Source organism: Chiroxiphia lanceolata, chromosome 3 (genome assembly GCF_009829145.1).
Source record: "Chiroxiphia lanceolata isolate bChiLan1 chromosome 3, bChiLan1.pri, whole genome shotgun sequence".
In the NCBI taxonomy this organism is placed as follows: domain Eukaryota; kingdom Metazoa; phylum Chordata; class Aves; order Passeriformes; family Pipridae; genus Chiroxiphia; species Chiroxiphia lanceolata.
The window spans coordinates 30,131,851-30,153,131 of record NC_045639.1 but is presented as its reverse complement, the minus strand read 5'-3'; the positions used below and the strand labels follow the sequence as shown (position 1 = coordinate 30,153,131).

At 40.4% G+C, this 21,281-nt stretch overlaps 1 protein-coding gene across 1 annotated transcript in view; it reads left to right on the top strand.

Annotated features, from left to right (window-relative positions):
* Positions 1–5,319: 5,319 nt before the first annotated feature.
* Positions 5,320–21,281, top strand: part of DAAM2 (dishevelled associated activator of morphogenesis 2) — a 202,283-nt gene continuing 186,321 nt past the window's right edge. The window contains exon 1 of the mRNA XM_032681445.1: positions 5,320–5,467. The gene's annotated coding sequence lies outside the window, so the exon portion shown is untranslated. The remainder of the gene's footprint in view (positions 5,468–21,281) is intronic.

Below are 21,281 nucleotides of genomic sequence, written 5' to 3'. Positions count from 1 at the left end.
ACATGACAGTAGTTGAGTAGAACTCCAATATTCAGGAAACTTCATGGAATATGTTGATATCTCAAAAATTCGGTAGGATTATGTGTGCAAAAGTTTTGGAACTGTTGTTGAGGGTTTTTTTTTTCTTTAATTAGCAAATAATACAGAAAGCACAACAGTAAAGAGCATAAGCATTGGTAAACCAAAGCACCTAAAAGTGTAGAAGCACCAAAATTGCAGCACCAGCTCTGACTGTGTGCTTACATTTTATAGATATTTGCTTCGTCCCATGCATCGTGTTCACATCAGCTGTGGCAAGAGCTGCAAGGAGAGAGTTATCTTGAGCTAAATGTCTTGAACTGAAATGCAGATAGCCAGGTTGCATCCCATGTTCTGCCACAGCTGTTTTACATGGGTAGCATCTAAACATGTCCATATCATAATATGTTTGCTATCTGTCATCTTCCAAAATTTGATTTTCCAAGCCTGATATTCTTTCAGTGTTATTAAAATGTAATGTAGTTAGCTGTAGATTATTACTCTTTCAGGTTTATGTGTTCAAATCTGTGGGCCACTGATATACTTTTGCATTTGTGCCCACAAAAGAGATTTTCTGAGAGGTTGTTTTAAACCATTATAGGAAGTGACTCAGGATAATTGCCAGTCTAATAGGCTCTCTTGACTTCCTGGAGTCTTTTAAAAATAAATCCCTTGCAAGAAAAAAGAATGTCTAGGAAAGAAAAGAAAAAAAATACCAGTCAAGACATTTAAATTTGATACAGTCCGCAGAATTTAACTCTCCTTCCAACTCAGGTTCCCCTGATGTATTTTAACACCTTAGGATTGTTGCTAATGTGGTATATCATTGCTGGCATTTCTGTCTGCATGATTGTCTACTGTGTGCATACATTTTTCTTTGGCTTCTTTGAAGCATCTCTGCTTTAACAGTTGTCAATACAGTATTTATGTGAAAGAAGCCAAGAAATTGTTGTCCCACAAAGCTCTCAAAGGACCCTGGTTAACCTGAATTCACCATATAGTTTTTGGTGGAAAACGAAATTAACCTAAGTTAGCGCTGGGAATAGCTTGTGATATATTACAAAATGTTGTTTAATTCTGACATTATATATCTGTAGAACAATTTTAGTTTACAACTGTCCAAATAGTCTTGCCTACCCAATTCTCTTTGGTCTAGTTGACAGCTGCAAAGGAGTCAGAGCCTAGCCACAACTCCCTGTGCAGGACAGAGCTCACTCTTTCCTACCTCCTCTCCTGCCAGCAGTGGAGGCAGGGTGTTCTCAGCCCACGTTGCTTTCTGTCTACTCTCATGTACGAATACTGTCTGTCTAAGTTGCTCATTTAGTTTGAGAAGTCCAATCTGTCTCTCAGGCTCTGAGTTCAGTCACAATGTACTGCAGAGTTGATGGCTTTGTAAGTCTTACTCTACTTAATACTGTACTACTTTTAATTTGAAACTTCCCTTCTGTTGTGTGAGCTTTATTTTCCACTGAGTCTTACTTTGTGTTGGCTTTGATACTGGAAGAAACTGAGTCTAAAATGCAGTCACTTCATTGCCTAGCCATAAATACAGATTTATCCAGTGTTATGCATTGATTATGCTACTCAGACACTTACTGTAATCTGCATGATCCTGTGTATCTAAAGAGACATCTTGGTACACTGTGATACAGCTCCAGAAAGAGCTTTCTTCCTCTTTTCCTGATTAGAGTATGATCTCCTGCATGGGACAAAGACAGCTTTGGCAGTGTCTTAGAACAATCCTTCTTGCTGGCACTGTTTTTCTGCAACAAATCACCAGCTTCCCTTCCTACCACTTGAACAGTTTACTAGCACCTGGCAAGCCGTGTGCTGCTTCAGGCCCTGGAAATGAAAACATCTACGAGACCTGTAAGTGGTTTCACTCTGGTCAGTGCAATGGAGATTTAAATCCAGGGGTCAAGAGTACATAAAGAATAGAATTCCATCATGCAAAATGAAAGGAAAATCACTGGGTGGATTTAAAAACTAGGGCCAAGGCTGTGTGCATCTGAGGACAAAGATGCACACAGATGCTCTCTGCATGCTTTGGTGTGTGCTTTTCTTTGAAGATATGCCATAACTTTGCTTTTCCTGACTTCAGTAGATTGGAAAAAACTCTGGCAGGTTCCCAAACTGAAATATATGCAGAAATAACATGCATAGCAATACCAGAGCAATGGGAAAAAAAAAAAAATCAGCATCTGAAATAACCTCATGCTTCAGGGTGTAAACTGATCAAGTATGGGGTTCAAGAAAGAATTTTCCTTCCCTCTTTTCTCCTTGGTTCTTATGTAATATTCCAGCCCACAACTGGAATAGTTTTCCATTCTTCATGCTCTGAATCATCAGGTATCTAACCACTGCTTGAGGCAGTGTACTAGACTAGCGAGCTGAATGGTCTGTTCCACTATGGCAGCAAGAATAGTATTTTAATATGGTTTCATTTCCTTTGGTTTATTATTTTGTTATGTAGCACTAAGGGAGTGATAACTGGACTTCTATAGCTGCTCATGTGAACATGTATTAAGGCTAGCTTGGATCTGAGGAACACATGCTGTCTTGTTTTGTCAGTCATTTGCAAGGGATGCAGAGGGTCTCACTCGATTCTCTGTTTTTACTCTGTGTTTTAGGGCTGAGTAATGCCTATGCTTGTGTTGGTCATGTGCCCAAGGTTAATTCTTGCCCTCCAGAAGTGCCTGCCACTAGTATCTTTTGGGAAAAGTGCTGTTTTAAATAAATTCTGTTTAAAATTTTGCTCTTTCATGCACACTCCCAGTGTAATAGAGAGGGTTCTCCTGTACAGGAAACAGGAGTACAGATTGCCCACAGATGGTATGTTTGTGCTCTTCGTATCATGATGTTGTGTTCTAGAAAGGACTCCTGTGGCATCCTGTGGAAGTGACTCCTATGAGATTCAGTGCAAAGGTTATGAATATACAACCACACAACTGGCTATTCTGCATTTCCCTACAGAAATGCAACAGGTTCACAGAGATATTGTCTTAGTTTGCAGTAGCTGGAATGTTGTAGCATGGGTATTTCTACCCTGACAACTACATGCTAAGGGGCATATCCTTCCAGGACAGAAATAAAATGAGCTACAGGACACAGGTTAGTAGCAAATTTTACTGTCAGTGTCCATATTATGTGTGAGTAAAGAGAGCATTTCAGTCTCTTGGCATTTCAATCTTGCTGTGAAGTCTTTTGAAATAAAGAAATCACATTTGCGCTTGGGTCACACTGTAAGACAGGCTGTGGTTATTCATGCTTTACTTCTCTGTGAAAGTCAGGATTTCCATGTTGCTCCTTTTCCACTCACTAGGGAGAAGATGTAATATAATCCTATAAACTAAACAGAGGAAGTAGGACTCATGGATAGCTATCTTATATTTAGCAAACACCGGGAGCCTTTACTGTGCTTTAAAGGAGCTGAGTCAATGAAAGCTGGTGGGATGTGGAACTACCCATAAGGAACACTTCTGGTATCCTACAAAGAAGCACTGAATCAGTCTGCCCTTCAGAGTTGCCTGTGGATGTCTATAGGACAAAATGCCAACAGGTAGCAATGTAACTCCAGAGTTGATCTTTAATAAGATCAGTATGCAGCATAGGAGAGTGGGGACTCGTGTTCTGAATGATCCTTGTTGATCTTAAGTAGACAAGTGGCTGCTGGTAGCCAGAGGGAACACCACCACCACCACTTCTTCAGTGCTTGGACTGTACTGTCAAAACTGGGTTCTTTTTATTATTTTTCATTATATATGAAAACATTTTGCTTCCTTTACTTGACTGAATGCTGCTTTGGAACTGAGATAATTTTCTTGTCCATCTGTCAGGTTGTTATACCCATCTTTTTAAATATAAATGTGGAAATCTCTTCAAAGAGATGCCATTTTCTTCTGGAATGTATCTCAAGGCTTTTGGTGATAGCGATGATATGACAGTGTATGGGGCTAGCTGCCATTAGAAAGTTAGAGCAAATTAGATTTTAAACCTTTTGAAGTTGATCAGATGATTTTTATTGATTTCAAAAAGCCCTCTCTCATGCCCAAAGGTGATGATGGTAGAGCAGAAAAGAGAAAGCATATGTATATGAAAAAACTAATCCACACAGCCCCAGATGGTAATTTTTTGCTGCTAGTATGTTGCACAGAAAAGAACCTTGGCACGTTTTGAAATAGCAATTGCATCTCCAAAAGTGGTACTGAGACATATACTTCTTATAACTGCTTACAAATGGAAATGATGGGGTATAAAAAAAAAAAAAGGCAGTTGCTTATAATAGCAGCACATTTGTACACTCCTCCAGAAAATGTTGAATAATTTTAAACTTCTTAAAAAGGTGTGCCTGTAATCACACAAGGCTCATTCAAGGACTTTCACCATATATCACTTCACCTTCAGACCTCAGTTTCCTCATCTCTTAGATGGGACTACTGATACTTACAGGCTTACAGACAAGCTCAGCTTCTAAATACAAAACAAAGAAGCCTTATCAGTCTAAATTTATCATCACTTGCCTCAGCAGGATTATACCATGAGAGCATTTTACTCTTCAAGTACTGATTAATGTTAATGCTAATACTGTTTCAGTTTTAGCTTTAGCATCTCTTCTACATAACACTTCAGTGGCTTTCACAGCAAGTGAAAGGTGTCATACTGTACCATAGCAAAGAAACTATAGAAAGAGAGATGCAAATAGGCAGTGCATAATGGAGATCAAAGATCAAGTTAATTTTCTGAGCTGGTATTCATCTGAGGTGAGACACTTCTAGAAGGTATTTTGAAGTTAGGAGGGAAGATGGCCCACATGCCTGGGAAAACATTCCAGCTGGAAGGGGTTAGTGCAAAATGAAACAGGATGTGGACAAGATGCTGTTTCACTCTTGTTTTAGTTAAATCCAGTCAAAGTCTGGACACAGCAGGGGACTGTGGGCTAGGAGTGTGTCTGTAAGAGACCTCTATGTCAGGCTTGATTCAAACCCTCTTTAGACACAGCTGAGAGACTGGAAAACCACTTTCCAAATGGGGACTTACATGACAGATAGTTACATCCTGGGTGTGGATATAATATATCATGCACAGAAAAGTACAGGGATTGTCTTTTGCCAGAGACTTATACAACCACATCTGTGGTTCCCAACTGTTTCCTCCCTGACCCCTCTGGGAGGGGTTTTCTATCCAAGAGTGTAAAAATTACAGATCCCCCCAAAGTGCAGTCTGAACTCTACCTAGAGAAACTTTTAGATTGTTCGTTCCATAAATATCTCTTACAGGCTGTCTGACGTCAGAGGATTTGGAGAGAGAGGATGGTCTGAAAGTGAAAACAGCAGCAGTTCCAGTCTCACCACAGCAGCAGTGCCAGAGAGAGGAGCAGCACAAGCATTTCTATGTGGATTACGGGACTGCAGAACAGAGAGGATCCACGCAGAGACACGGGTACTACAGTGTAAGTGCAGCTGCTGCAGAAAATCTTTTCAAGTTTTTGCTTGTTTGCAAGAACATATCCCTGCAAGTATGGCTTTTTTTATTTTCTTTTTTTTTTCCCCTTCCATACAGATTCAGGTTTAGCTTGATTGCATCTCCCAAAGGTATGCAGGGGCTGACAGTGCAGGCATTTGCACTCTTCTGTCTGTGGATGGAGGTGATGGGATGAGAAAGGTCTAAGAAGAGAGAGAGGAGGGGAAGGTCATATCTTTGGAAGACTATGAAATTAACTGAAATTCAGCTAGTTCATGTTCTGGTAGCAGGAAAGCAAAATCCCAAATAAGCTTTAGTCAAAACCCAACTTCCTTAGGCAACTCCACAATGTGGGATTTCTTTTTTAACTCTTAATACCCTGCCATACTGTGCAGCAAGCAGTTCATCTTTTCTTTTGAAGATGATGGGCAGTATCCTGGCCCCTGACAATGAAGTCCTATCCCACTCTGTGTGCCAGGCTACTGAAAATAACACATCCTAATGCAGGTATGCGGATTCACTTGACTAAATCTGACAAATTTAGCACCTTGAGCCTGTACTCACTTGATACTAAGGGCTTTCCAAAGAACCCACTGCTTCCACAGAGGAGAGGTGTCTCTCACATCCAAGACCTAGCTGTAAAAAGGTAATACATGAATAAGTCAGCTACTACGAGAATTTCCCTGTGTAAAACTTGCAGAGGTGCTGATACATAGTCCAAGTCCCAAGTAAAATTCTTAGTAATTTTTTTTAAACCTCAACAATCCAGAGATTCCCAAACCTACTCTTTAAGTAGGTGTTGTTTTCAGTGGGGCATACAGCTGTATTTATTTCCAATTAAAATTCTGTGTTGCATTCATTTAACTAACCTTACCTCCCCCACCTCACACCTGGATGTGCCGCCTTCATTCATTCCTCAAGCAGAGATGGGAGCAGTTCTGGGAACAGCTGCCTCCACAGCTGTCATCTTCATTGACACCCTCTGTAATGAGGCCCATGACAGAAACAGCTTGCTTCCCCAACAGTGTGGAACAGTTTGATGTCTCCTGTGTGAAGCTGACATACTTAGCAAGCACTTGTAACTGTAGAAAGCTCTTTGCCACCAGGAGCGTTGCTGGCCTGTGCAATTGCTGGAAGGAGAGATGATGCCCTTGAGCATAAACACAAAGCTGGGCTGAGGAGCAGGAGCCATGTGAATTGCATAGTACAATGCACCATGCTGTTAGCAATTGGCTCTAGCCAACAAGCTGTCACAAGAAAGGCTGCAAGTCAAGGTTCCCTTCATTGAGCTGTTCTGGTAATGGAGTAAGTCTCTGAATACTTTTCCTTTTGAGGGTGGCAGAGTGGTTGTTGGGTTGTTGGGGCAGGGAGAAGGAAGTAAAGGAGGAAAAGTGCGGACTGGGAGGAGGGAGTTTTGCAGGGATCTCCACTGCAAAATTAAATTGAGCAAGTTTAGTTAGCTGTTCTGAAAGTAACTACAGGGTGATGTAACTACTGTGCTGGCTAATGTAATGGAGGCAGATGTTCAAGGTCTAATCCCCTCTAAAAGATGCCATGCCATGCCATGCCAAGCATAAGCAGGAGGAAAAACAACTATACTGACTGCATGGTGTAATGCAGTCTCAAATGCACATCCTGCAGAGATATAATTTGGAAGTGAAGTCTCCAGACTTGGAAGAAATTGTATTTGGATCTGAGCTGCTTTACGGTGACATATTAGAATTCTTTTCCTCTCCCCAGTTTATTTCTCGTCAGGTTTCCAGTAGCCTAGCATCTCCTTTTCAAGAAGCTGCTTTATTTTCTTAACAATATTGACTGGAAATGTAAAACTAAAGAAAAATCCTTAAGGGATGTAATAACTTGTTAGAAACCTATATACCCCAATAAAAACTTGAGAGCTGTCACAGCCATGACAAGTGTCTGGGACCCGCAGACACTTTTTATCTGGTTCAGCAGTTAGTCTGTCTGAAGTGCATTGGGCAATACAGGATGAATATATAGAGAACTGCTGAAAGCTGAGAGGGTGAGAAAAGGAGCTAAGGAGGAGATAATTCCATATTTGGGGTATTCTAATCTGACTGCTTCTCTTCTGTTTCATTAGTCTTCTCTCTATCCTCCAGCTCAGCATCCCACTTGTAAGCAACAGTACCTGCAGGGGTTTGCAAGTCTGGAAATTCCTCGTGGGCTGTTGTGTTTCAACAGGAAAGTTGCACACTGAGTGGAAGGATGGGAGGAGAAATGGGGAAGGAGATATTGATCTGGCAGGAGATAAATTTAGTTCTAATGAGAATGCATGGGTTTTCTCTCAGGACCTCTCATCAGAGTTTGGACGACGTTATACCAGTTGGGAAATTGCTGGTTCTACTACTGGTGGACACTGACCATGGAAGCAAGAGAAACAAACACAATATGGACAAGGCAGACAGCTTTTCAGTGTTGGAGCTTATGACAGTCACAGTGCAACCCTGAGGTTTTAAAAGTCTATATTATGTGTTATGAAGTGTAGTCTCATGGTTTCACAGAGCTGAGTAAGCAAATTCCCTGGATATCCTAGTGGCTTTACAACACTGTATCACTTGTCTGCTGCTATCGCTGCTGTTTATTTTAGTTGTGCTCCATATATGTAATTCTGTTCATCTTGAAATCAGTCACAGAAAGTTTTCTTGCAAAGTCCATCCAGACATGGTGTGCACTGACTGTACTTCATTGGCAGGGAAGCTCAGCAGGAGCTGAACAGCATCTTGAAGGCATCTCCCACATAGTTTGGTTTTGCTCCATCTGCTTTAGTTGACATAAAATTCCCCCAGGGTCCAATGGAATCCCAGAAACCCATCTAGTCCCTCCAGGCCAGCCATCTGACTTAGAGATTGAGCAATCAGGGGACACTATTTCCTGACACTTAGGGGAAGGATGTGTGGGAGGTTTGGCTTTCAGCACTTTAATTGCTGTGAATTTTCAAACCTGGGTCAGTCCTATGGAGAACTGACCCTCTTTCCCTTCCCTGCCCCTGCAGCCCCCAGGCAAGCACAGCATGTTCCTAAATTAAAAGAAAGCTGACCGCTCTGATTTTCATTGGATGAAAGAGTTTACATGTATTTTCCCATGCTTTTTGTTTTGTTGGTTATTGACAGTGGTGTCTTGTGTGGCTTTTCCGTTTACCAATTGTTTTCCCTAATATCACACTTCTTGAAACTGAGGCATGTGCAGAAAACTGCTAGTTTTCAATAAAAATATATTAACATGCAGTTGGTCTGATTAATTTCTCATATTTCTGCAATTCCACCTAACAGTGAAGTTACTTCTGTTTGTCACAACTCTGAGTCATTATCAGGCAGAGGATTTGTTATCTTCCAAGCTCTGTGTAGGTATTAAATTTCATGATGCTATGTAAATTAGTTAAATGGGATTTATTGGGTTGGATTCTCAGCCACTGAATATAGGTATGGAGGCTCCAGTGTAGCTATCACAAATATGTCCCAGCTGAGGATTTAGCCCAGTGTCTTCATACTGATAGTAAGTGACCTGAGTGAGACACAGAGAGTGCAAGTCTTCTCTCATCTGTACTAGTCAAAGTTTTCTGTACCTCTGTATTGTTCAAGAAACTTATTTCATGCTTCAATTATAAATAAGTCGAAGTAACATCAGAATTTGGTCCAGAGAAACTGAGGCCCAAATTGTGCAAAGTAACCTGTAATTTTGGCTCTTTATTTTTAGTGTCTTTCAAGACACCAAGACACTCAAAAGTTGAGACAGCCAAAATTATAAGCTGTTTTTGAAATGCTAGCCGAGGGATTTGAGCAAATCTACACAGTGCATTTGATTCTTCTCACATATTTTTACAGCAGTGTAGCTCTCTGAAGGTCAGTAGAGCTACTGATGCTTTACAGCAGTAGAAGTCACAGAGGAATGTGTCCCATGTTGCCAGAAGCTCCCATGACCTCTGGTATGTCAGTCCTGTACTCATGTTCTGTTTCTCTTGACATGTCCAGAATGTACCCAGCTTTGATTTGCTGAGAACTACGTAGCCACATGCCCATGACCACATCACAACCTGAGCAGTGCTATTGGTAATATAGCCTCAAGCTGTCTTAGTGCTGTGTGTTAAATGTGTACTTGATAATGCTTAAACAGGCTTTTCCCTCCCTGAGGCTTTGCGTCTGCTTTGTTTGCTGCCCGAAGTTCGTGCTCCATATTAGATTTATATTTTCAATTTTCCACATGGTATTTCAACACTTGAGATTTTTGTCTCTCTGGTGATCTCTATGGTGTCAGCTAATGTCTTCTAATAGTAGTTTTCTAGACTTGGGACAACATGGAGTAACAAATCTGACCAGGAAAAGCTTGGGGGTTTTGGATTTAGTAAAAAAGTTATTCTGAGAGTATGGCAGGCTTATACCAGTTATAAGTTAGAAATTAAAGACCTAAGGTAGAAAGAAGGTAGAAAGGGAGGAGATCAGAAGGCTTACTGGAATTCAAGGAGTGGGACCAGGAAATCAGAAGGATGTGTTTAGACTGCGTGAAAATGGAATTAGAGGTAACCTTGAGTAACTGAGAAAAACTTTGGCAGCAAGAGAGAAATAGGCTTCTTCCCTGAATAACAAGTGCTTGCTGACTTCCCAGTAATAATCACTGAAGTTGGTATTTCTGCTCATGAGCTTTTAAGTTCATATTTGCTTTTGCTGAAGAGTATTTTTCTCTTCACTTTGTCCCGAGATGACTTAAATCCAGGCAATCTATGTGCCAGCCCAGCTCTTCTTTGAACTGGGGACAAAGCTGATTTGTGAGACCCAACAACTCTATTCTGTCTCCTTGGTATATTTCTTTTTTAAAGGAGGCATAAACAAGGACTCATTTTTGCTGATATAGCTTTTATTATTCAAGGCAGTGAACTGGCCTGATTTGGGGGGCTTTGCATTTTGTTTGCTACTTGGAGGGGCAATGTTTTTAACTGTTTAAAGAATTGAATTACTGAGCTCTGAAGTCTTAAGAGATGGAAACTTTCCCAGTCCCCTGTTCATCTATAAATAATGTGGTCATGGCCAATTTAACTTCTTAAGATCTGATCTGGAGATGTGTTCTTGGGACATTTTCATAAACTAAATATACAAACACACACACACAAAGGAGAAGGAACATTTCTGCCAAGGAGCACAATCCAGATTGGATTTACTGTGAAGAAGTCATGCAAGAATACATTTCAGGGGTTTCATATCACATGTCAATATTCTCTTCTCCTAAGAAGAGCTGTGGGAAGAAACGAAAAATCTTGGAGGACAGGTCTGCTGGTAGCTATTAAACATGATAATCTGGCTGTACTCCCATCTCCAAATCCTAAACAACTAAAAAGATTGAGGAGGGGTAGGATTAGACTATATATGGTATTTTTATATCCTTTCTCTAACCATCTGCAGCTGACCATTACTTGAAGATAGGGTAAAAGTTTAGATGGACTTCTGACTCTTTTTAGTCACTTTTATATTCCTGTGGTCTTTGAGAAAGAAAACACTGTGAAGATCCTCTAATGTTTCAGCTATTCTGCACAGTAGAAACAGTCATATATATAAAATGTGGGCTGAAGAACCTGACCAGTTGCATCACAAACCTCTGGAAACTTATTCAAATTTTGGAGTTAAGTATCAAGAATACATGTGAAGAAACTACACCTTTATTTTTAGTGTTGTCTCTGTCTTTTGGATATTAAAAAAGGGATCAGTATCTCTCCTTGTCCAGTGGTTGAAAAGTGGATTACAAGCAGTGACAATTTTTTTGTGGAAAAGATTTGATTTGCTAGCCCCCTCCAGTTATTTTTTGGAAATATTTTGTATTTTCATTTGCATTTAAACATTTCTCTAAATCTAAACATTTGTAACAGGCTTACTCATCAATAGTATGATTATTGCTGATATTTTCATAACTAACAAATATTTTGGTTCTTCCATTTTCCAGGAAAGCTCTGTGCTTTAAAAATAAAAAAATTAGGCTATTTTAAAATGTTTCATGCTGGTCTTGAAAAATCGTTAATCTCTTTGCACGCTCTTGGTCCTGTACTGACTGCCATCTGTTTTCTTTCAAACCTTCAGAAGGCTGTGACAGAAATACGTGGGAATTCCATGTTGTTCTGCATTAGCCTGCCAATTCTGCTCCTTTCCTTGTCAGGTCGAAGTGAACAACCTTTTCAAGAAGGAATGAAACAACTGTGGAACTGTACAAGCATCTTTGCTTCTGCTGATCTGTGCGTAGAAGTTTCCTGGACTCTTCTAGAGGTGTAATGTGATTTTCCTCTAACATGAAGCTATTTTTTCCCCCAAGTATGTTACAAACATACGTCCCTCCAAAAACATGTAATCAATAAATCATCGGCCTACAATACAGCAAATTCTGTACTTTACACTGGTTTAAGATCAAACCCTAAATGCTGTGGGTATTTTATGACCATTAGGCACATTGTTTCTGATAGAGCTGGGTCAATGTCAATGGACTGTTCCTACTCACCCAGTAGGAATTAAATGATGAGAATATTTTATTGTCTGCAATCATATACTATATAAACATGTGGGAATAAGTCACGTATGTGTGGTACATAGAGTTAGCAATTTATTCTTTGCGTTCAGAGCTTTCCTTTGGAAAATTCCAGGCACTTGACCAATACTAATGGATTTAGCATTTTGGAAAACTGAGGCACAGCTTTCTCAGATGCAAAGTTATCAGAGTCTGTACTATCATGTGAGTACTCACACTGCAGATAGGTTAGAGACCCATTTTTTTTCAGGTAACTTTATGTCCTCTCAAGTATTAGTGTTGCAAAGCCATAGCAATTAAACTAAAATATATGACAACATCTTTATTATTATGTTGCACTTAGCCTCCTGCCTGGTAGACAAGCCATATATTCACCAAAATCGTATTTCTCCCAGAATGCAAGTGTATCACCCTACTACAGAGTGGATACTTCTCCCCTTTCTTACTTCCTCCCCCATATCTGTGTTTTTGCTTCCCAGAGCCTATGGTTACAAGTCCCAATTCTTCTTGCTCCTACTCTCCACCCTTCATTTAGGTTTTTGCCTGGACTGAGAATATGGAACTCAGGTACTGCTGATACTGATTGTAAGAGAACTACCCTACTAAGCCAAATGGGTTTATTCGTTAGATAAAACAGCACACATGTGTGGAGAGGGTTTGCCAGGATATCATTCTTCCTTACAAACGTTATCAGGAATGGAGCCATCCACTAGTGCAGACAGTCTTGGTTTTCTCACTGACTCACTGACCATTAGGCTGGGATGCCTGGACTGTGAGTACCTTGCTTAAATCCCTTTGGCAGAATCCTGACCCCTTCCAGGCAGGCGACCCCCATCAGCATCTGCACAACAGATGAAAGAAAGCAAGATCTTGACCAAACATGAGGGAACTTCAGTCCTTTGCTACTTTTGCAGCCGTGTGTACAGCGGGAACCAATTAAACTCTTTCTAACTGAGTGCACGGAGAGACAGTTGGTTTTGTTCTCGCCTGTGCTCTGATCTGTCAGCATCCTCCTGCACTGTTATGCAGGGATAGAGTAATAACCATGCGAGGGCCCTGCCAGTATGAACTGTCTTCCAACTGTGCCCTACTGAGATATGAACTTGCCCTCATTGCTTGTTTCATACTTTTACTGCCCTGTGGGTCAGGCATCCCAATGAGTGAATCTCTCTGGCTCTGTTATAGAGGTCCTGAAATGTGTTGCCAATGACAGAAGTACAAAGCTTGACCTTAGCCTTTCATCATCAGCAGGATTCAGGCAGTCTGTGTGAATGTTATGAAGTCTTTGGCACTCACCATTACAAAGTTATAGGGAGAAAAACAGATGCATTTTCTGACTAGGTGAAATTTTCCTTGGGGGACCCATGAATTGTTTTCCTGCTGCGTCTGGGCTTATCTAGAATAGCTTCATGTACCTGCTGGGGGAGATGTGTTAAGCTATAAATGTCCTGCTATGCCCTTCATGACACATTTTATGTTTAATCAGAGGCAAAATTTAGCAAGCAACTCTTCACTACCTCATCCCCTGCTTATTTTCAGTGGTGATGTTTAGTACGTTCACATCTATTGGGACATCTCCAGGGACCCATACTCTTTCTCATTTACACATCTGTTAGCGTAGCTAAGCTACTGTGAAATGGGAGCCTTATCTAAGAAAATCTAGCTGTAAATACAAGCTAGAGTTGACCTACCATAATATATTAACATTTTCATATGGTATCACTGTAGTTTTATTAAGAAACAGTATAAGAATGCCACTTCATTAGTTTGAGTGTGTATTTTTCAATTACTGGCCTCGATTTCTGCAAGATATATCAACATACAATTCAGATTACATACATATCAATATTTTTTTATCATTTTGACATATATAAAAAATATCTGTAGCTTTATGTATTTTTATCCACGGAGTGGACTAACTTATGATTTCTAGAATCAGAGGCCAGGGAGATGATATTATACCTTTGTACAATCCAATATCTGATTTGTCACTGCCACCTGCTTTAAACTAAGAATGAAAATGGCTGGCTTACTTCAGACTGGAAAACTTATCTAATTGTTTCCCACTGGTCACTTGAAAAGGCTCATGTTAATATGGGACAGTATTGGAATAAATATGCTGTGGAGTTTGCTGGACTACATGTCTATTACACAGTTGTTTGTGATTGTAGGAAACGGGACGTGATGACCTTGTAGTCTTATACTGCCATGAATGGACATGACCCAGAACCCAACTGACCACCCTACAGGCTCTGGTGACATGTGGGAGTGCAGCAAATTAAAATGGAAGCACATGGCAAAAAAGTCCTCTCTATGTTTTGCCTTTTCTTTTTTTTCAGAGATGTTGCCTTAAGTCTTTGATCCAAACAGGCTGCTGAGGAAACATGTCTCTGAGCTATGATGATACAACGCTAGGAAGGCTGTGTTCAATTCTGGGTACTTAATGCTAAGTGGTTACGCAGTGAAGGGGAGGGATAGGCAACTGGTCATTTTTCTTTGAGCCTCATTGGTCACGGTCTCTTGGGATTCTTTAGCTCCTTCAGGAATAAACAATTCACAAAGAAATTAGAGGGAGCTGGGCAGTTTGGTGCCAGACTGGGGGGCAACACCTCCAGGGAAATGGGAAAAACTCTCTGACTTCCATTAGGAATTATTCTATTGTTAATCTTGAGCTTGCTTCTGATGGCTGACCCCTGACATTAGCTTGGGGTTTGTGCTTTCCAGTGTGTTATCTATCTATTACTTGCTTGTAAAGGAGTGGCCCAGGCTGCATGGATGTATAAGCTTTATTTTCTAGGTCTCCTGTTCCATCTCTGTGAACCTAAATTCATGAGCTCTCTAGGTTCCTATATTTGTTGCCTTTGGAATTTTAAAGCTTCTCACCAGAATTTTGGAGGCTTGTTTCTAGGGCTGGATTCTGCTATTTAATGTGCATCGTATGCACTGCATCTCGTCACACTAACAGGGTGAGGAATAATGAGCCCTGTAACCTCAGTGAAGCTCATGGAGAAATTCACTCACAGGTTGTTGTAGAAGCAGTTTTCCCAGTTCTGTGATACTTAGAAGCAGTCTAAAAAGTCTCCATGTAGAATAAGATGCCATGCTGGGTTCGTTTATCATCTCTGGGCTTCAGTTATACCTGAGCGTCCCATGAAGCTTCAGAATCACAGCAAATGTTGTACTGCTCCCAGGCAAATGCACTCAGGCTGGAGTTTGTTCATCGGTCATTGTGCATGGCTCTTGAAACACCAAGCTCACTTTTACATATTCACTGAGCAGAGACATGGTAATCACTGCATTATATTAGCGTCTGTGTATCTGACACACCCAGTGATTTGTTTGCAGACTTTCCCACAGCCTCAGAGTTGCCACTTCTTAGTTTGGGTCATTTTTACCATGGCTGTATCAGATGTCATTTTCCCTGCAGATATTTTTGGGTGTAGCTGATTGCAGCAGGGAGAGAGGACAACACAAGTCTACCTTTTGCAGCTCACCTGTGTTGTGTCATTAGAGAGCATTAAAGCAATCAGGCAGTTGGACTAGCTGATTATTGTGGGTGCCTTCCAACTGAACTGTTCTAATTCTGTTTCTCTTGCTTATGGGAGGTATTTTCTCATTTTGGTTTGGTTCACAGTTTTTTTACTAAGTACCTTCTATCCATATGTTTACATCCGTTCATTTCTTTTGTCCTCCTTTCTTTAACTGGGAGAGGAGTTTCATAGTCATAGTCCCAACGACCTAATATGGCCTAATTATGTCTGACCACATTGAACCACTGGGCTAACACAGGCCTTTTATTTTCTTACTGTCATTTAGAATCAGTAGGAGAATTTCTTTAGACTTCGACTTTATTTGGTTTGTCTGATGTGTCAAAAGTCTGTGTGGTTATATTTATTAGTATTTTCTGATTTTTTTTTTGCCTTGCTTGACCTGTGTCAGCTATTGGAAGTTCTCTGCTGTAAAATATGTCAGAGATGACTAAACAACCCCTTGTCCTGCTTGCTTTGCTAATTGTGCTGAGCCAAGTAGTATCTATTGGAAGGGCTTTGTCAACTCAAGGAAACTAATGAGTTGTAGGTAGGAGCTTTGCTGCTGGTTTGGCCAATAATTAATTACAGGCTGCAGACTTCACAGGTCCCAAAAGTTAAGCAAACTCCATCTTGCTTAATACTTGGATAAGATACCAAAGGCTATACAAAGCAGTGCTGATCATTTAGAGGTGCATGTCAATTTTGATTCAGTTTTAAGACCAAAATCTGAGGAATTTGATATTATAAGATATCAGAGTTTCTTATCTGTGTTCCAAAGTGGTTTTGAGCACTAAACTAGTAATCTTTGAAGAAAGAATACAAGAGTTTGAACTATTAGAAAATATAACTTATGAAATAAAGTAACAGTTTGGGTCAGTACTTTATCTTGTTCAGTAATATGCATACTCTTAGGTACTTATAATTCATGGGACACAGTCTAATATGGCTTTGATTTTTAGTTTCTCTGTCTTATGGATGCTTGTTTCTGACTCAACACAGATGCTGTCCTCTTCCAAAAAAAATGTTAATATAGGTGGTCTCTTGGACTCCCCAGTTCTGTGTCTGGGAGTTGTGTTATACTGCTACAATTACAAGACCACATTTACAAAAATAATTCTTATCTGTTGGTGCTTCAGTTTTTGTGTTGAAAGTTTATATAATTTATGATGTGAACCAAAACACCTCTACTCAAACAGATTTTGGCTTTGGCCTGTAGGGCTTTTTTTTTTTCCCCAGAATTGGTGAGCATCCACATCACCGGTTGACTTCAAAAAGAGTTGTGGGTGCAAAGGCATTGTCACTTGACCAATGTCAGAGGGATGGTCAGGATCAGAGCTCCAAAAGGCAGTTTCTGCCTCCAAATAAATAAACACACATGACAAACTGGCAGAAACTTCTCAGCTGTGGAGGCATCTTGTATAACTGCACCTGCAGAAATGAGTCTTGTCTTTCATAATAAGATTTAAACAGCTACCTTTTTATAATGATAATATGTATTGCTACCTGTGCAGTGATGGTAACTACCAAGGGAGTAGGAATTATTGTACACTACTGAAGGCATCTTTTTACACTGCAGTGATTGTTTTTAAAATATCACAGCTTGGGAATTGCTCGGAATGCTGCTCTTATGTTGAATTGGCACTGATCTACCTGGTTGCAAAGTATGAGCCAGTGCTTCTTCATTTTCTTTCCCACTTACCATGATTGGCTCTGTACCAGACATGGGTGAAGAATGCAGCAAGCCCTGCTCTTTTTTTTTTTTTTTTTTTTTTTTTTTTTTTTTTTTTTAATATATCCACTGCAATAAGTTTAAGGTTTCCTAGAAAACTCAACAGCTATAGAAAGCAGCATACTGGAGTGGCACCACAGCCTCATTCTTATAGTGTCAGCTGAATTGGCTAGGGAGTTCTGGCTGCACCTTTTCACAAAACCAGTAATTTCCCTGAGCTCTCATTAGCACACTCTGGTGATTGAGGTGCACCATGCTGAGCAAAACCTCCACATACTTCAGGAATAATGTAATGTAGTTTTTTGTCTGAGGTTTAAGCATGATTTGCCTAATGGTGATTTAGAACTGAAATAGAAGCAAGACTGGAGAAGTGGACTAAACATTTTTCTCATTTAGCTGAGTTGAATAAACACTGGAGACTAAGATGAGCTTATGCAGTCTGAGTCAGGCATTATTATCTTCTTTTAGAGAGTACACAGTCAGAAACATGAATTGGCTTGCCCATGACTGCACAGAAATGCACACCTAGTGTCAGCATTACAGTTTTGTTACTCAGAAGTGCACAGATGTGCAACATGTATCGCACTTCTTCCCATCCCTAAGTGCCATAAAGACTGCTTGCAAGGAGTCAGGAGCATACTTTTTATTACCTTAATGACTTTCATGAGTATGGTCTTTCTCTTTTATTGTGACTTTCTTTTTAGTATAAAAATCATCGTCAGTAAAGTCAAAAAACAAATGCATTTCAACATGTACATTTTCATCATCACTGTAAAAATACAGTTCCTCAAGTCTGAAAATTTTTGTACACGTAGAACTCTCTATTGTTGGCCCTCCTGGGTAAACCAGTACACACTGGTGGAAAGTGAAAGAGGACATATGAAGATTTTCAGAAGTAACTGAAAGAAATTTGCCTGGCTCTAGCAAATCACAACACTGAAAATGAGGACAATCAATTTAAATGAAACCAGTAAGTTCTAAAGGTTTAGAAAACTTCAGGTTGATACTGAGGCTGAGACTTGCTTCCTGTCTCTTGACAATTTATAAATGCCTTTGTCTCTCTCTAGATGTTGGGCATAACTGTTTGTGTCAACTTCCCTATGTCCCTGTGTAGAATCTGAAGGCCCTTTCCTTTAAAGCCTTTGGAATTTACATAACCCTGCAATTGTAGCAATGCAAAATGTGGCTCCGGTTACAATAACAAGGGTTTAGGGAGCGCAGGGAGAGATTGTAGCAGTAAAGGCATAAAAGCAAAACATAACAAAACTCTACATGTTGTTTTAATTTTCAGCAGCCACGTGAGAACTGTCCTGCAGTTCCTGTCTATAAATAAATCTCTGCCGTCATAGGAAGACAAAAACCAAAACAGTTCACATTCCTCCCAAATTTTCTTAAGGTTATATAAAGTAAAGGAATAGTAAATATTTCAAAGGCAGTGTGTCTTTGCTAAGGAATGTCAAATTATTATTCAAGGGGGCTGATATTTGCATCAAGTGAAGAAATTTGGCATTAAATCTCTCTTTTCCTGCTCCATCTCCGCCAGCTCTTTTGAGAAAACCACTTAGGAGTACATACAGATAATGTGCCAGGCAATGCTGCTTAGAACTCCACACACTCACTGCTTTAGTGTCAGCTGGGCAGGAATTTTCTTTGAAATGAATGAGGATTGCACAGAAGCATGCCTGTTGCTTCTTGTCAGATGTTACATCCTGGTTCTCTTACACAGTACGTTAGGAAGGTGGAAACAAGGATCACTTCATTGCATAGTGAGATGCTGTGGCACTGATAGATGCAGATGTGAATGCAGAATCAAACAGACAATGCTCCATACCAAAAGTAATACTATAGAAATAAGCAGGCCTGCTTGATAAGTAAGATTATAATTGTTACATGTAGCTGAACAAAGATTTGGTCACCTGTTAAAATCCAGTTTGTTCATCAGAATGAAAAAATGTTGCAATTGCAAGTGTCATAGAGTAAGCTACCTTACATTTAGACTCAGGCATGAGAAGATGTAATGCTCTTAGGGATTACTCTTTAAGGAGCTGAAAGCCCCAGGGTAACCAGGACCATGTAAGGGTTTCTGTACATTGATGAGTTGAAAAGGTTTTGTAGAAATTCTTTCTAGGAAGGTAGAGGTCCAAGTCTACCATGTGTCAGTATGGTGAAGTCCCAGGCAGCAAGACTGGAGACTGGAAAAGAAATATCAACACCAGCAAACTGGGAAGGAAATGTGGTATGCAGGGAAACTGCTTTAAGTTGACCCTGAGCTGTGGTATTGCTTTAAATGGGCATGAGGGCTCCCAGAACAGAATATCTTTGCATTTCTGAGTGTTCCCTGGAAATCATAAAAAGGAAAAAGTGCAGCAGAGAAGGAGCCTGATGTTGCTGTGAAATAGTTCTCCAATGATAGCATCTGCTTGACACTACCTCATTGTGGTGATGGACCATGAGCTAAATGAGAGCTTGTGGATAATAAACCAGATCAATGCTTTGGTGGATGTCTGTTATATATCAGAAGTGTGAGTAGAGGAGACCTCCTTTAGACAACTCAAGGAGGCTCATGACCTCCTCAATGTCTACTGGAAGAGCAATAGAGCAGAGCACAAGAAACCCAGGAGGTTTCTGGAGTGATGACAGCTTCCTGAGACAGATAATGGTTGAGCTGAAGACAGGAGTTGCTCTGGCATTTACAAACAAGGAAGAATGGTTTGGGGGTGTGAAAATCAAGGGTAGCTTTGGCTGCAGTGACCATGGGATGGTAGAGTTCAGGATCCTGAGAGGAGGGAGCAATACAAAAACCAGGATCACAACCATGGACTTCAGGAGAGTAGATTGTGGCCTGATCAGGGACCTCCTTGATGACCTGGATGATGGGACCAAGTGTACTCTCAGCAACTTTGAAGACAACATAAAGCTGGGAAGAAAGATTAATAGATAGATGGTTATACTGCTGTCTGGAGGCAACTCAATAGGAATCTCATAAAATTCAACAAAGAAAAAATGTCAGGTCCTTTTCCTGAGGAGAAAAAACCTCATGCATCAGTAAAGGCTGGGACCAACCCACTGGAAAAATGTTTTGTGCTAAAGGACCTGGAGTTCTGGTAGGGAACAATTTGAATCTCAAATGTACCCTTGTGGCAAAGAAGGCAAATGGCCTCTAGACTGTATTAAGAAGAACATTGCCAACAAGTTAAAACAGATGATCCTTCCTCAGCTTTTGTGGACACATCTGGAGTGTTGTGCCCAGTTCCACTGGGGTTCCACAGTGCAAAAGAGTGATGGACACATAGGAGGGAGTGCAACAAAGGGCCACAAAGATGATTAAAGGGCTGATATATCTGACATATGAGGATAGACTGAGAGACGTGCGATTGCTTATCAATTTGTATGAATACTTCATGGTGGAGGGAGTAAAGAAGAGGGAGCCAGATGCTTCCCTATGGTGCCCAGTGGCAGAATGAGAGGTCATGGACACAAGCTGAAACATAGGAAATTCCATTTAAACATAAGAAAAAACTTTCAATGTGTGAGTGATCAAAAAACTGGAACAAGTTGCTGAGGGAGATTGTGGAGGCTTCATATGTAGAGATGCTCAAAGCCTGACTGGATGAGGCTCCAGGCAACCTCCTCTTGTTGAGCCCCCATTTGAGCACTGGGTTTGGGACAGATGATTGCCAGAAGTCTTTTCCAACTTCAACTGTTCTGTGCTTTGTCATACCTTAATCTATTTTTTTCTCATGGCTGAGTCAAAGCAGCTAAGAACTGTGATTTTGGGCCAAGTGCTATTGGGATTTACTGTCCAACATCCTCTTAAAATAGGTCATGCCAGAACAAAAATCAGGAATTGTGGCGAAAGGTTTTTAGGGGGAAAGGGGAGTGGCAGAATTGCTTCCTGTGCTATATACAATTTGAGGTTGGATAGAGGACTTCACTCTCTTATGTTTCTAATGTAGTATTTTTCACTAGTATCAAATTCTTAGAGAGGAAAAAAAATAAAAATAGACAGTCTGAATTTGGCCAGT